The following is a 17,260-nucleotide window of genomic DNA, read 5'->3' as shown; positions in this document are numbered from 1 at the left end:
GTTCCTAGTGCCTGGGTTCCTAGTTCCCCATCCAAGCCTGGGGCACTGTATAATTGAGGTGGCTGGACCTCTGCTTGAAAAGGGAGAGCTGCGTGCACCTAACAGTAGATTTGTAGAGTTGGAGAGAGGCCAAGCACATGTATAATATTAATGCAATGCCCCCATGCATGCTGGTCACGCCCACTGGTGGCATGGTGTGGAAACCCCCTCTACAAATCCTGCATTTGCCCCTGGTCCCACTCCACAATGCACAGGTTGTGAGGGGGGGGGGGCTACATTCACTTAACAGTGGTGCATGCAGCATTGCCCATGAATTTGAAGGGGATGTTTAAGAGTAGGAGGACAGCACTGTTTTAATTGAAAGTCCCCTTGCATGCTGGCCATGCCCTCTCTGGGGGCATGGCATGGAAATCCTCCTCCAGAGATCCTACATTTGCCCCTAGTTGGGCTTGCGTGTTCTCCACTATGACTGCAGTTCCTAGGCTATACTATAGAGGACAGCCACAAATTCCCCTTGAGGTGTTCCACGATTCCACTTAAGCTGTTGCGTTATCTCCCACTCTCTGTCTTCTTGTCATCCAGGTCTGTTGTCACTAAATTTCACATAGATTCCTGCTACATACACCTTTCATAAATGTCACACTTTTAAACCTCTGAATTAGTCCTAGTTTGAAGATCTCTCTTAGTGAAAAAGTTAAAATGTGAAAAATTAAACTGGGGGTAATGCCACTACTCCACCCCCCCCCCCCCCGCCCCCCCTACTACCATTAAACTAATGCACACACAGATCCTCTACTAAATACATTGACATATCTAGTAATAAAATTATACTAAAGGATGATTAATAACAGCACAAGTTTATTGTAAACATATGAATGCGACAGAAACCTTAAATAGAGCTTGAATACATCATCTACAATTGAAGGATTACACTATTATGAAAATCTTGATTTCTTCATTGTGTGATTAGCATCAAGAGAAGTAATAAATAAATATTGTCATTTCTCCTTCATCATATATGCAGATAAATGGCGCAGATGTCATTGATTTTGGATCACTGCTGCTGGCCGCCCAGGTGTTGCAGGTAAATACCACCAAGGCTTTGATCCTGTTTGCAGCCTCCCCTCATTTTGCAAGCAACCTAATTGGGAGAAAATCAAAAGATAGATTAATATCAGACCATCTCAGACAAGTCTGGAAATGTCCTACATATCGAAGCGATGCGTTCCTCTGGGATAAACAGCATGATCAAACGCCTATCACACAGCACATTGGTCCTTACCATTCACCCCCACCAAATGCACAAGGGTTTTCTATTGAATTGCAAAGTTTAGTATGGTGCAATGGAGCATGTTCCCTGCAATTTGGGGGTCACTCAATAACACCATGGGCCTGTTTCATTAAGGATCTTAACTTAAGAAACTTCTTATTTAAGTCTCCTGGACAAAACCATGTTACAATGCAAGAGGTGCAAATTAGTATTCTATTTTGCACATAAGTTAAATACTGACTGTTTTTTCATGTAGCACACAAATACTTGATAGCTTATTTGTACACTGAAAATTAAAGTTGACATTTGTGTGCTACATGAAAAAACAGTCAGTATTTAACTTATGTGCAAACAGAAAACTAATTTGCACTCCTTGCATTGTAACATGGTTTTGCCCAGGTGACTTAAGTAAGAAACTTCTTAAGTTAAGATCCTTAATGAATCAGGCCCCATTTGTCTAAAAGAAACATACTCCGTCTGTATAACTTTTTATATCGACATGAATTTTAGCTATCTAGATTGTTATATATCCTATATGAATTGGTTCTTTAAGTGTATAAGGCTTTAAATAAAAGTTTGTCTAGATTAGTGTTTCTTGAACCTGGTCCTTAGAACCCCTAACAGTGCATGTTTTCCACATCTCCTTGCTTTAGCACAGGTGTATTCATTACTGACTGACACATTGTAACAGATCCACAGTTGGTATAATTATTTTCCTTGTCACCAGAAAAAGCTGCAATGTTAGGGTTCCTGATGACCGGGTTTGAGAAACACTGGTCTAGATGATTGTACGTTAGTTCCATCTGTCATGCTTGGCTTTGGTGCCATGTGATATCAATATTTATGATCTGGATGACGGGGAGTTCCGTGTGTTCAGTATGCATAATGATCTCAGTTAGTCTAAAAGCAACACTCACAGTACACAGTAATTAACACAGTAATTAAAAATGGATGCAATTTTCAGATGAACTAGAAAAGGTGGAAGGTTAATTTAGCGATAGGTATTCTCTATTTTGAATGATGGGCATTGGGACAAGGTTTTTTTCACTTAAAGCCAGCTAGAAGGTGGCTGTAACCATTACTTTCAATAAAGTACCATAAACAAACATATTCTAGATAAACAAGGATATGTGGGAGCATGTTTCTCCACAACATAATCAATGTGCAGTGTTTACAAACTCCGCTAATATGACACTTGAAATAAAGGCCGCTTGATGACCCTTTTCTTTCTCGGGTCAAATAGCATCACAGTGAGGATCAAACAAGTAGTTCTTTGAAAAAAAATCAGGAACTTGTTTCAGCGAAATGTGCTCCTTTGTCCTTGTGCGCTGGAAGAATAGAGGCACAAATAGTAGACAATGAGATGTGCTGTCACTTTCTTTTTTCACCACTGTAGTAGAACCCTTCAAACACAAAATTGATAATAAAGAGAGTCTCCATGTCCCATCGCTGAAAAGTTTAAATGAATGTAGGGGGTGGTTCTAAAGTGATAGTAGGTTGTACTCTGAAGCAACGTTTCACTGTTTCCGCCATGTGCATTTTCAGTTGTATCCACAATCCCGGTAATGTAGGCGCAGATTGTTTTTCCAGGGGGGGTTACCAGGAAATGGGCGTACACCTGTAAATGTACTGTGGACAAGCAGGCAAGAGCACTTGTAGATAAAATAGAATCGTGCATCTGCGCTTCTTATGGTTCATAAGATCACTCTTACTGGGTTACATGGACAGTGAATATTTACATTTTCAGCATATCCTGTACTCACCATAACACAGCAGCTGACCAGCAAAATAAACAAAGTAACACTGAATATAGTCAGCACAGCAATCTGCCAACCAGGGACGGAAGCTGAAGAAAATAAACAAGTCAATATTCAAATATATATCCCAGAGCTTTTCCTCCTCCAATTTAGCTTCTGTTCTTAAATTTATCTTATTATGGAAAACAATGTCTCCCCCTTGCTCAGACCCTTCATAATGTTTTAATCGTATAAACTGTAAATACCTATCTTGAGTCTTATATACCCATAGATAGATCCCAAAATCACCGGCATCCTATCTTCTTCCTCTTACCTATCAAACTCTCACACACTGTATATATGGATAACTGTGTTTATGTATAACGACTACAAGAACGGAATGATGCATATTAGATATTATTTACACACAGGTCTAGTGCTCTTTACTTACCTTGACACAGGCACCCTGAAAATTGAGAAATACAAAATAATACAATTAGTATAGTTTTATTACTCAAATTTATAAATAGATATCATGAAAAAATAAACAAAAAATATTGTTAGACAATTAATTAAGACATATAGGTGCATATTCAATTGTTGAATATGCCCGCGGCGTTAAAACTATTACCGGTATTACGGTAATAGCAATCTGGATTTCAGCTCGCAGCTCCCTGAGCCGCGAGCTGAAATCCAGCGAGAAAAGTACCGTAATACCGGTATTTACGCGCACTATTACCGTAATGACGGTAATACGGAGCGCGTCGCGAGAATTTTGGCTATAACGCCAACAATTGAATGTGCCCCATATTTTCACAGTCGGTAGAAAAGTATTTTAAACCACATTGACATAAGGAGCTTATTTTACTTGTATACATGGAGTGAAAATGTTATGAGACTAATTTTACTCCACAAAACCAGTAATATTTAGACAAAATAAACAATGTCCTAAACTATCTGTATCTAGCACAAGTCTAAAATAAAATTATACTAAGTAAAAGATTTCAAATGACTCAACAACTAGCCTGTAAACTATTATAATAGCATCATGAAACAATTAATATCTATACACAGTGATTGACTGACTCATTGATTTAATGTTTATTTTTATTGCTCAATGTCCCTCTACCTGAATTAACAATTGAAAAAATAACAATATCACATTTCGCAATAATATAATATATATATATGTATATCTATATATAGATAGATATCTCTCCCTCTCTCTCTCTATATTTATATAAACATCAGACTTGGATTTAACTAAAGTAATTTTAATGGTATAAATAGAGTTCGCTATAAGTAAATATTTACATTTAATCTCTAAAATATCAGTTGATTCCAAATTACTACTAGAATTAGAATATGAAACAAGTAATCATCCCAATTAGAATTATAGGAATACTTTTATGAACATGTCACTGTTTCCCCAACTGACAGTACTAAAAGTGCTGAAAGGAAAGAGACACAATAAAACCTTAGATTTAGGCTTAAAGTTACTGTAGGTTCACCTAAAACACATGCTATTTTCAATTTAAATCTAACTAAACAGTAAATTCTAAGGAAAAAGCAATGTACGTTTTAAGAAAGCGACAGCTTAAATGTATAATACGGAAAACAATGACAATATAAGACTTTGGGAAACTGAGATCCCTTTATCAGATATCTATCCTGAGAGCTTGAATTATATTTTTTTTCTTCTTAGCCCTTAAATGTATCACTCCGATGAAACTTTCTTTAAAGTCACATAAAGACATCTACTAGAACACAAGTGTAATTGTACTTTTTGGAATCTGTCTATAAAACCTACCTGTTACTTGGAGGCAGACTAAAAGAGCAATGGTGAGATAGGAAGCCATTTTTCTCTTGTTATCTATTCGGTAGCTCTTTAAAAAGTGCTTATAAAGCTCTTTGTCACATAGATATGAAGACACACCTCTCCCTGGATCACACGTGAAACTGGTTTCTCATCTTCCCTGTTTCAGATGACCCTGATTTCCTCACTGTTGTTTCAATGGCATGAATGTGGCATGAATTGATAACACTCCGAAATAAACTGAGGCAACATTCTTGACATATTCACATGTCCCCCATCCTATAATCATATCCCCAATTATTCCTGCATTCCCAGGATACTGCTCTACGTGAGTTAGTGAGTCATATTTTGATAACGTGCCCTAATTTCCCCGTGCCAAGTGTAATTTATTCCGTTCAGGTATCGATGACACTCTCTAATAGTTTCCCTGATATAATTAAATGACAGAAGAAATACTAGGTGTGCCTTGGTATCATATGCTATCTATAGGTCATCCAATCTGCATTTTCTTACTTGCTAAAATATTTGTTCATTGGCTCATTGGTTCTAAATCATATTTAATGCATATTGAAATACATATACACGCAAGCAATAACTATGTAGTGAAATGGGCTATAGATATATTGAAAACTACGGTATTACGTATTCAGTCTTAAGATGAAAATTATGGTTATGATGTATTCATATCCAAAACTTTAATTTCCTTATAAACGGAGGTCACAATTTATTGCTACAATCTGTGCTCTCAAGTGGAAAAACTGAATCTTCTTTTGATTTTTTTTTTTTTAAAGTCACAACCTCCCCTTAAATGTCCCTCACCTTCTATACCACAATTCCCTCAGTCTCCCAAGCCTCCCACCTCGGTGTCACCCTTAACTGTGCCATTCAGATTTATACCTCACATCCAATCTCTCTCGCAGTCCTGTATATCCACCTTTGACCTATTGCTAGAACATGTCTTCTTCTTACCCAAGATACAGCCAAAAACTTTCAACATTTCCCACCTTGACTATTGCAACCTTCTTCTTTCTCGAATTACTCTCACCCATCTATCCATTCTACCATCTAAAATTTTGCAGCATGACTGAATTTCCTCCCTGTTTCCCCATATAATCCAAAATCCAATTAAAATGACTCACCCTTACCTAAAATAACAATACCCCTTCATATGGTATGGGAGACATATCTACATATATACATAAAATAATTATCATAATGTAACTATTAAGCCATCTGTTTGATCCACTGTTACAGCACTATAGGAGAATCACATGAAGGGGCGTATTTCATTAAGAGTGAAGTCCCATAGGGACTTCGCATGAGTGTCCTCCGCAGGAAGTTCCTGGTTAAAATCTTCACTTATGTTTGCTCACATTTCATAGAGGTGTGAGCATAAATGATCTTAAACTTCTGTACCTTGCGCTGTCACCTTGTGTGAGGTTATTACGGGACTTCACTAAGAATTTAATTGGCTTCCCATCTGTTAAATGGTACAAAATGATAATGTCATATACACAAACATGATCACCAAGGACCTAATTCATCTTCAGATGTGACCTGAATTCAACTTGTGCTTAAAATTCAAATCTAATTGGGTCTCAAGATACGTTTCCATTTGAATCTGGTTATTTGCCTAAATGTTACTTTCTGTATGTAGACAGACAGAACAGACCGCAGGATATACACATGCATAAGTGCAATGTAAAGTCCCATCAGACCACATGAAAAACAAAAAGGTATACTACAGACTAAAGGAACAACTCGTAATACTATAATCATCAATAAAAAAATATGTGTTTTAAAAAAAATATTATTTATTTATTTTTTAGCATGAAATACATAAATCGGGATGTTCTTAATACATAACATGTATTTTTTATAGTTTCTATTACTTGCAAACACATGTTCTCGGCTATCCAGTGGTTTTTTAATACAAAGACAATGCTGGGACAGTCATCACACTCAGTCAAAACTTGCCTTGTAGGTCATGCAAATAATACATCTGGAAAACACTTGTTTAAGAAAAAAGCAGAACTTGAATCGACACATTTGCGTCATTGCGGCTTCTGTGCGTCATTGCGGCTTCTGCACACCCCTAACTGTACATCAGCCCCCTCCCACCCTAATTCCGCCCTTCAAATTGTAGGCAGTCGTAAGCGTTTGGAGATAAATTGCATACAATTATGGCATAAGTCCTATTCTGGCGCATGCGTAGAGCTATGTCACGCAAGATACTCCACGCAAATAGACTTTCACCCAAAGATGAATCAGGTCCCAAGTGTATTCTTCTACAGTCACTGTAAGAAGCACTGTTAAATAATGTACAAACAAAGAGAATGTTAGGGACAGTGTGAGGCGATATGATATAACCCTTAAATGTCATTTAATTTGTTAACCTACAGATGGCGTACAACTTTTTCAGACTACTGGCACTAATGTCAGTTTAGATTACAATAATACACCAAAAAGCACTGAACTAGCACTGGGCAGCACGGTGGCTTAGTGGTTAGCACTTCTGCCTCACGGCACTGGGGTCATGAGTTCGTTTCCTGACCATGGCCATCTGTGTGGAGTTTGTATGTTCTGTGTGGAGTTTGTTTGTGTGGGTTTTCTCTGGGTGCTCCGGTTTCCTCCCCCACTCCAAAAACCTTCTAGTAGGTTAATTGGCTGCCAACAAATTGACCCTAGTATTTCTCTTTGTCTGTGTGTGTTAGGGAATTTAGACAGTAAGCTCCAATGGGGCAGGGACTGATGGGAATGAGTTCTCTGTACAGTGCTGCAGAGTTAGTGGCGCTATATAAATAGCTGCTGCTGATGAGCTACCACTACTGAAACCTCTTATTGAATCATAGCTTGTCTAGAGACACATAGTTTGGTTGGCAATTGTCTCCAAATTCCACTGCATGTCTTTAAAATTCTGTATGGTATAGTGACATTAAAACCAATTACTTTCCCCTATATTAAAGTCAGATAAACTGATTTTGGTGTTCCAACACTATTCTGGTGGTCACTGTACCCCTTTGAATATTAAATGTGTTTCTGTGTGTGCATACATGGTAAAATGTCAGAAAGTACTGCCAGATTATTTTCTATTGTCTTTGCACACTTTTGCTCCATGTGTGCACTATTTGTTGTACCTAGAACAATGTCTTAACTAAGAAAACAATTAGGAAATCTGTGTGCATTGTTATACCCAAACATTTTACTAGAATTTCAATTTTTTTTTATATTCTTTTGTCAGTGTCACACTCAATAGAAATCTGATGTATAATTGATGTATATTCGCAATTATTTGTAATAACTCTAGATCAACAGGTGAGGGCGCTCACACCATGTGTTTTTAAACAATGCATCTTTATATTTCACAGCAGTAGCAAGGCTATTTCTTAGTCACTGGAAGGTAATGTGGCATTGTTATAATGTAAGCATTCTTAAATGCTAACTTAAATGTTAACCTTGTTTTATTTAGATTGTTTTGTATGCTTTGTGAACAGTGTCCTTTGTAATTGCCAATTGTATTTGTCAGTGATCATTAGCAATCAGAATGAACTGTACTTAATAGAAACACTGTGGTGTCTGATAATATATAGTTTCATTGGTCCATGCCAAATGTTAGGCCTGTCCATCCTCCCCTGCCCCAATTGGAATCCCACTCCTATGTGTCCCAACAACTGTAACAATCATCATCATCATCATTTATTTATAAAGCGCCACTAATTCCGCAGTACAGAGAACTCATTCACATAAATCCCTGCCCCATTGGAGCTTATAGTCTAAATTTCCTAACACACACACACACAAAGACATAGGGAGAGAGACTAGGGTCAATATCATAGCAGCCAATTAACCTACTAGTATGTTTTTGGAGTGTGGGAGGAAGCCGGAGCACCCGGAGGAAACCCACGCAAACACGGGGAGAACATGCAAACTCCGCACAGATAAGACCATGGTCGGGAATTGAACTCATGACCCCAGTGCTGTGAGGCAGAAGTGCTAACCACTTAGCCACCGTGCTGCCCAATTTCATGTATAGAGGATTCTGAGCTTTAAAACCAGACAAAATATTATTTTTCATTGCTTTGCTTTTTGTTACTGTTTTTGTATATTTTTAGTACTCTACGTTTTTTTTTGTTTTTTTATTTTGGTAGCACATTAGAAATATTGATGAGCAAAATCACTATAAACTTTACACATAAGTTATGCAACGGAGCAGACTTAGTTCCGGCAAAGTGCGAGTTCTGTTTTTGGTTCGCCATTCTACATTGCATTTGTAAAATTCCTTTTAGTGCCATTTATAAGCTATAGTACTAGGACTATTGTTCCTCTGCTTTGTAGTGTACTTGGATAGGACTAGGACAATTTTCCGCCTCTATAATTGGAATGAATATCATTTTTGTACTTAATATAGAAATGGCAAAAATAAAAGAAACATTTTTTTATATGAAGATCCTCACCATAATTATTTTAGCCTAATCAGTGTCAGCCCAGAAGGTTACCCCAACATTTAATTCTGCTGAATATGCAGACAACAAATAAAACATGAAATTCCGAAGCTATGACAGATTTTTGAGGGTCAAAACAATGCTCCAATTTTATTTTTTATTCTTTTAAACTGAATATCTACACATAATGGATTGATTTTTACCAATTCTGAAATGTCATTCAATTTCATAATTTGTAAGTTCCCCCAGAGTGGAAAGAAAAAGCTTATTAAATTATATTTAGTGGTGATGATGAAGAGGAAACACAATTAGATGAGGCTGCCATTCAGCAGCACAGGAAAACTGTAAAAACAATAAGTAATTTCTAATTTATCATTGACTAATTGACACCGATGACGCTATACCAGACAGTGCATGGCTGATAGTCCTCCATCAATCACGACTTTATAAACAAGCCCAAAGAAAGATCCCAATTAAAAAAAAAGAAAAGCCATAGTTGATGTAATAGGCCAATCATCATTGCAACCCAAAAATTTGAAATATTTTCAGAGTGACATGCATAACATGCCATATTTCAAATACTTAGTATGTGCAAACAGTGTGAGTGAAGGTTGCCAGGGAACAAAGCTTGTAAGACTGGACCTGATCCAACATACGGAGATACAACGTGGTGTAGTACTCTGATAGGGGTCATTTGAATAAACACTTTCTTCTTCTATGTGTGAGTGAGGAGTGTGTCACCAACTCCAGCATTGGGAGCGGTGAAGTACCCTGACCCAACTAAGTCACGAAGAAACAAAGTCTTTTAAGCGGAAAAATAAGAAAGGATGGGTAAGTGGATGGGTAAGTGGGAGGTGGGGGATAGGGGTTCACCTTTATACTTTTGAAGAGTCCCGGAGGAGACGGGGACGCACTTCTATGACGTCAGTCACTAGCGGGACCACGCGCTAGTGTTTGGAGTTGATGTGGTGAGAACAAGAGCTATACACGGAGCTCCGTATAATATCTACATCTAGAAGAGGAGGATCCATGTCGGTTATACAGTACATAGTACATATCAAGGTACCGGTCTTATAATACATCGCCAGAAATTGGTAAGAGACTTTTTGTTACCTTTTGGCATTCCGTATTGGATTTCATCAGTTATTCCGGAGTTGGACCTCCCAAACACACCACTTTATTCTCCTTATTATTATCCCTAATTAGGGTTTGGAAATTCCGTGAAAATCATATCATAATCTCTATAATAATAGAGTGGAACGGTTTTTATACAGTTGCTGGACTGGTATATATATAATATCTGGTCAGCGTGTAGGTGCACCTACCTCGCTACCAATTGTTTTGGCACCGGTAACAGCCCACATTGGTTGTACCCATTATGGTTTTTTACAGGTTAGAATAAACATTTTTTAATTATATACTTTGTGCATGAGTGTTTTTGTGGCAGACTCGGGCTTACCTCCGCATACCTTGGTTGTTATACTTCGGCAGCAAAACCCATCCTACCGTGCGGTGGTTCTTGGTGAAGACCGGAAGGCCGTTAGACTCCGCGTCCTAGGTACGCCTGCGAAAATACTGACTAAGGTTCCTGGACCGTAACAGCTATCTTGCCATTCAAGGTATCACTGACTTATACATTATGGGGGAAATTATTATTTATTGTTTATTGTTATGGGGCAAAAATAATTTCTAATTAACTTATGGAGGCACATTTTATTTTTCACTATATCAAAGTGGCAATATTATTGTATTCTTATATTATTGAGCATTATGTAATGCCACATGTGTGCATCAAAAATAATTATAGCCCCATTATCAAATAACATTGCCCAATTAATATAATAACATATTATTATTACCACCTTAATATAATACAATACTAGTGTCCCCTTAATATAATGAAAAATAAAATTTGCTCCATAAGTTAATTCAACATTCATTTTGCCCCAATAATTAATGATTTCCCCCAATAATTCATATGTCATTGGTGCATCCTTTTATATTCTGAATGGCAATATGGCTCAAATAGCAGTCAGTTTCAGCAATCTCGCCTCTCACAGCCGTCTTTTTTTCCCGGCTGTTTTTTGCATGGTTTTCCCGGCGGTTTGTCAAACAGCAACTTAGTAACTATGGCTGTTTGTATTGTGATCATATTTTAAATCAAGATGGTGATTTGTAAAGTGGTGGTGTGTAAATCTGTGGTTTTCAGCCTTTTAACTGCCATTTTGACCTTTATTAAATACAGCAGCCAAAACTGACGGTGACCGGATGGGCTCCCTTTGCCACCCAGTCTGTTGGGGTGGAGAAGGTTGAAGGGATGTTCTTCTTACGCTGCTAATCTGGGTTTCTTTCTCACCGTCAGTAGCCAACTGTTACTGACCACTCTCACTAGGTGTCATCTTGCCACCAGACAACCACTAACTGCGAATGTCAGCTGCGCAATAGTTGTAGGAGAATCTCACTTCTAGCACTAGACTCCTTCACAGCATCTAGAACTGCTTGCTCCTGGGTAGCTGCGTATAGTAGTGCCTCCTTGCTGTTGGCTAACTGGTACCTCCTGACCACTTACTATGGATCAGGACTGCTGGGTAGTGGGAAGAGTGTTGACACAAGGACGCTGTGTTCAACACAGGACAGTCGGGGGAACGGCTTAGAGTATAAGCTCTTATCTGTTGGTCACAGGATACAGCAGGCAGAATCTTCAAGCAGTGATGTTTATTGTTCAAGGGTCCTGACAAGGACATTTACACACTAGTTAGAGGAACTAGTATTCTCCAGAAGTTCAGATGGTATAATACAGTTAAAATACAAAATATAGCCCTTATATACCGTTTTTGACACACATGTTGGCAGGGGGTAAACCAGTCTCCTTCACTACCTGGCAGCACAAAGTCAGAGATATTACATTTATTATTTAGACCAGGATGTAATATATTCTCTCAACTTGGACTTAACGCAATTTAAACTTAACAAGGTTAACATCAATCTGTGATTTCCTAAATTACTTGCTATTACATTATTCAGCTAGGTTTACTATCTCTGCTAAGACACAGGGTGTGTAGGAAAAAAAATATTTTTAAAAATTATTGTTGCAGTACCGTGTTAGCCAGAAAAATCTATGTGATGTTAAATACTTTTGTGTCAAAAAAGACAAAAGTATTATAGAAGTGATACTGTTACTGGCTAACCTAAAAAAAATATTATTATATTTGCTAGCTTTCAGAGCACAGAGGTCCCTTCATCAGGCAACTTTACAAATGAATAACTAAGAAACAGGCACAATATTTAAGAGCTAAGAGATAAGCTAAAGTAATAAACTGAGGTTTTCGTTACGGGTGAAAGCTTAAAGTCCTATGAGTTCAGAGATCTGGGGGTAAATCATCATCATCATCATCAACATTTTTTTATATAGTGCCAGCAAATTCCGTAGCACTTTACAATTGGGAAGTAAATGTATCAAGCTGAGAGTTTTCCGGCGGGTTTGAAAAAACAATCGGATTCTAGCTATCATTTATTTAGTACATTGTACAAAATGACAGCTACAATCTGATTGGTTGCTATTGGCAACATCTAAACTTTTCAAACCCGCCGGAAAACTCTCAGCTTAATACATTTACTCCCTGGAGTCACTTTTCTGTGGGGTGTGAAGTGTGTCCAAGTAGTAGGTCATAAATCCAGGTGTTATATTGAGCTTTTGACTGGAATGTTCTTATTTAACTTAAATTCCCAGATTTTTCTCTCCCTGTCATTTTTAAAAAGACCTTTCAGTATTAGGACTTTTAAATCTGCCATACTGATGAGAGGGCACTTCTAACGAGGAGATTTGAAGTTAGAAGTGCCCTCTCATCACCAGTAGAGACTGGCACCTTCCCTTGCAAAAACAAAAAGTGCAAAACCTGCACCCATGTCCTACCAACAAGCACAGTCCACATACCCAACACACAACGGGACTATAAAATAACTAACACATTCTCATGTACATCCTCCAATGTTTTCTACATGATACAGTGTACAAGGTGCCCTATGGGAATTTACATTGGAGAGACCAAGCAGAAACTACAATCCAGGATGAATCTGCACAGACACACAATGAAGAAGACTTTGGACACCCCCTGTGGGTAAACACTTCTCTGGACCAGGACACAGTATGACAGATGTAAAAGTTGGAGTAGCTCCTTATAATCGGGAGGCACTGGAGGGAGGGTACCTAGGGCACCCAGGGCACTTACTCTGGTCCTGTGGATATAAAGTGTTTATTGAATAACATGCTGAAATATACACTACCTAAGATAAACCTTACAAAAATTAGAAAACAAGATATTTTTTCATATATGGACAGAAGCAAGGGAAAGTATTTTTTATTTACTTTTATGTCTCACTTTTTTATTTTTACAGAATTTTTCACTTTATTTTTTTTTTTTACAGCATTCAGTTTGTAAAGATGGTGGGGCCAGAAATCAAAGAAAATTGTGTAACTAATAGTCAAGAAATCTTCGTTATGACATTTAAAAATGTCAAACTGTGATATAACAGATTGTGATGTTTCTAAATGTCATTTTGTGTACACTACTATGAATATTTTTGTTACATTTCTCTAAGTGGTCTTAGAAATGCACTTGTCTGTATAAAGTACAGATGCCCCCCCCCTCCATGATTTCTGTTGGGTGGGCAAAGACAGTGTTCCCCCCCCCCCCCCCACACACCATGAACTTCTACACACAAGCCTTCATGCTACTTTCTGAAGTCATGGTATCTGTTCTAAACTTGTGAAACTTTTTTACATTGTTGAATGTCTTAGTATAACTACTAAATTTTGTTTAATGTAGTTTGCCTTAGTATAGATTTAATGCAGATTGATTGATTGATTTGTTTATTTATAAAACTCTAAGGGTATATTTACTAAACTGCGGGTTTGAAAAAGTGGAGATGTTGCCTATAGCAACCAATCAGATTCTAGCTGTCATTTTGCAGAATGTACTAAATAAATGACAGAAAGAATCTGATTGGTTGCTATTGGCAACATCTCCACTTTTTCAAACCCGCAGTTTAGTAAATCTAGCTCTAAGTGTTCCGTTCATAAACATTTAATAAATAACCTGCATTGATGATGAACAACTATTCACTTTACGTTTACCCTGATTTTCGTACGGTGCGTCCAGTAACAAACATGAGATATAGCAATTTAAATGTATAACACATACCATAACCAGTGAGGCAGTGATTATAAATTTAAAAATACTCCCAGTCAAATTAGATTATATGGTCAACGAAATCTGAATATAAATGAGGTTAAGAACTATGAAAAATGTAAATGTTTAAGATGAACAATTGAATTTATCTATCTTTCTAACATCTATTGTACTAATTGGTAGTAAATATTAATAATAATATTCATTTAATATTGTATAAATAAATTTTTATAGCAAAATAAACAATGAAACTGGGGTTGGCTAACCCCTGAAACACTGACAAAAATGAACATAGGATTGGGAGTCTTTGTATATCTACAGTGACTCTTACAGCTGTTGTAAAACGAGATACCAAACACGAGAGAAAGGGGCTCCAGGCCCTATAGTAGTCCTTGGCCTTTTGCCCAGACATGAAAATTTTCGTTCCTACGCCTCTGCTGGTTCCCACCACATCTGAAAACAATTAACAATCAAGTTCTTTTGTGGGGAGAAAGATGCTCTGAAGCCTCCCGCTAAACAGGGAATGACCCCAACAATGTGCCTCTGCCCCCCTTTTGAACCTCATTTCAACAGTCCTGCAATACGAAATGTCGGCATGTGTGTGCACTATTAGGCACATTAATTTACCTAGTCTGCACTCTTTAATGAATGCTTATATTTCCCCATCTCCACCTATCATAAGCTGCACCTGACACCTTGGTCAGCATAATGTACTTCACTATACAAATGAGTACAGTATTGGAAAAATAGGCTTGTGACAGCCCTACGATGCTGCCGACTGTCAGTGTTGCGTTTCCATTAATGACAATTGTTTTTTAATCAATTTTCAAACCCCAGCAATCATGTGTACTGATATATAAAACCATAATGTCCTGCTTCATTATATTCTTCCCCCACTACTGCTCTCCCACATGTATCTTCTATTAAACTACTCCAGTTTCCTCCCACACTCCAAAAATATACTAGTAGGTTAAATGGCTGTTATTTAATTGACCTTAGTCTCTCTTGGTGTGTGTGTGTATGCTAGGGAATTTAGATTGCAAGCTCCAATGGGGCAGGGACTGATGTGAGTGAGTTCTCTGGACAACGCTGCGGAATTAGTGGTGCTATATAAATAGCTGATGATGATGATGATGATGAAGTAAGGCAAAGTATAAGGACTCACACAAATAACATATAAAAGTGTGATAAACAAACACATCGGTCTTTAAGTACACTGCAGAAATTAGGAATGTCAGACCATCCATATGACATATATATTCTCTTTAAAATAATATCAGCAAGGGCAGCTAAAAATCAACACTGCCAATAAATAAAGGAGGGTCCATCCGAACCCTTTTGAGGGACGGAGCCTCCCCACAACTTTCTTGGGGTCAGTACAGGCAAGACTCAGATCACCCTGAAAAGGCAAAAACAGCCGCTTTAATTAAGGGGGCAGTACTTCGACTCCCAACTAATCTTAATCCCAATGACCCTATTGGTATACACGTATTGGTCACCAACTGCGGCTCTGTTCTGACAAACTGTGGCCTCATCTGAAAATATAAAATGTTAACAGAGAAACAAAAAATGGTAAAGACATCAATGGAAACGGTGACCGGCTGTCGGGTGAAGGGAGGACAGTGAATTCTAAAGGTACATAAGGAAACGGGAAGCAAGGGGGCCTATATATTATTGCAGAAACTCCACAAAGGGGGAGCTGAGCCATTGTTCATTGCCGACCCCTGACCAAGAAGGGGCGCTGGAATAAAATTATCCAATCTTAGGGTTTATATCATTCAGCCCTATATGGACTTAATTCTTTTAGTCTGTGAATAAAGCTGGGATGATAAAGTCAATTCATTCTGCTGTATGAGATTAGTGGGCAAGGACTTGGAACACTTAAGGGTGAGTTCCCTAAGTAAAATTTTGTAACTAATTATGAAAGCAGGCAAATGTTTACTGCAACAGTTTCGAAAAGTTTATTCATATCTATTTAAGGAATCAGCAAAACAGCTCATGCAGCAAAGTATTTCTTAGTAGTCAATATTGTCTCTCCTGCACCTGTTACACAAGTGACTAAATAATTGCTGATGCTATGAACATTCCAAATAGCATTAATGCATAAGGGGAGAGCAAAGAATGTGATGCTATTGTGGGGAGGGGTGTGTGTTACAATAGAGATAATGGGGGATATGTTACTAGAAACAGGGGAGGAAGGGGAGAAATTTATATAGGGGAGGAGGGATGTGTTATTACAGTGGAGAAAAGAGAATGTGTTACATTGGGAGTTTTGTTATTACAGAGGGGTAGAGGGATGTGTTATTACGGAGTTGATATGGGAACATGTTATAGGGGGAGGGAGAGGGAATGAGGGATGTCCCCTCTGTCCACACAAGGACTTTTTAACAGTGTTGGCGCAAGCAAGGTATGGCATAACCGCAAACAGCTTCCTATTTTCCTCTAGTAAATTCTATGCATTTTTCACTTTAGGGAAAGTTCCATTTTTTTTTTCAGCCCCTTCAAAAGAGTATTAGCCCCCAGTGCAGCCCCCAAAAAAGATTGTGCACCCCTGCCATAGATTGGTGTGATATTCACTAAACAACTATAGTAGCTCAGCAAAACATTCATTCACATCCTAGGCCAGTGGAACATGCATTACAACTGTTATGCCAACATAACATGCTAAACTTATTATGGCAGTGGAGCATGTTAAAGCTACTGAAAGCTGAACTTACTGTTGAGGATCATGATGAAACATCCTTGAAAGGTAATTTAGCTGTTGACCAATTAACTGTCACCTATCTCCACTATGTGGTGACCACATC

This window comes from Mixophyes fleayi, chromosome 9, assembly GCF_038048845.1.
Source record: "Mixophyes fleayi isolate aMixFle1 chromosome 9, aMixFle1.hap1, whole genome shotgun sequence".
Lineage (NCBI taxonomy): Eukaryota > Metazoa > Chordata > Amphibia > Anura > Limnodynastidae > Mixophyes > Mixophyes fleayi.
The sequence above is the reverse complement of the archived record's forward strand: the minus strand, read 5'-3'. Positions refer to the sequence as shown.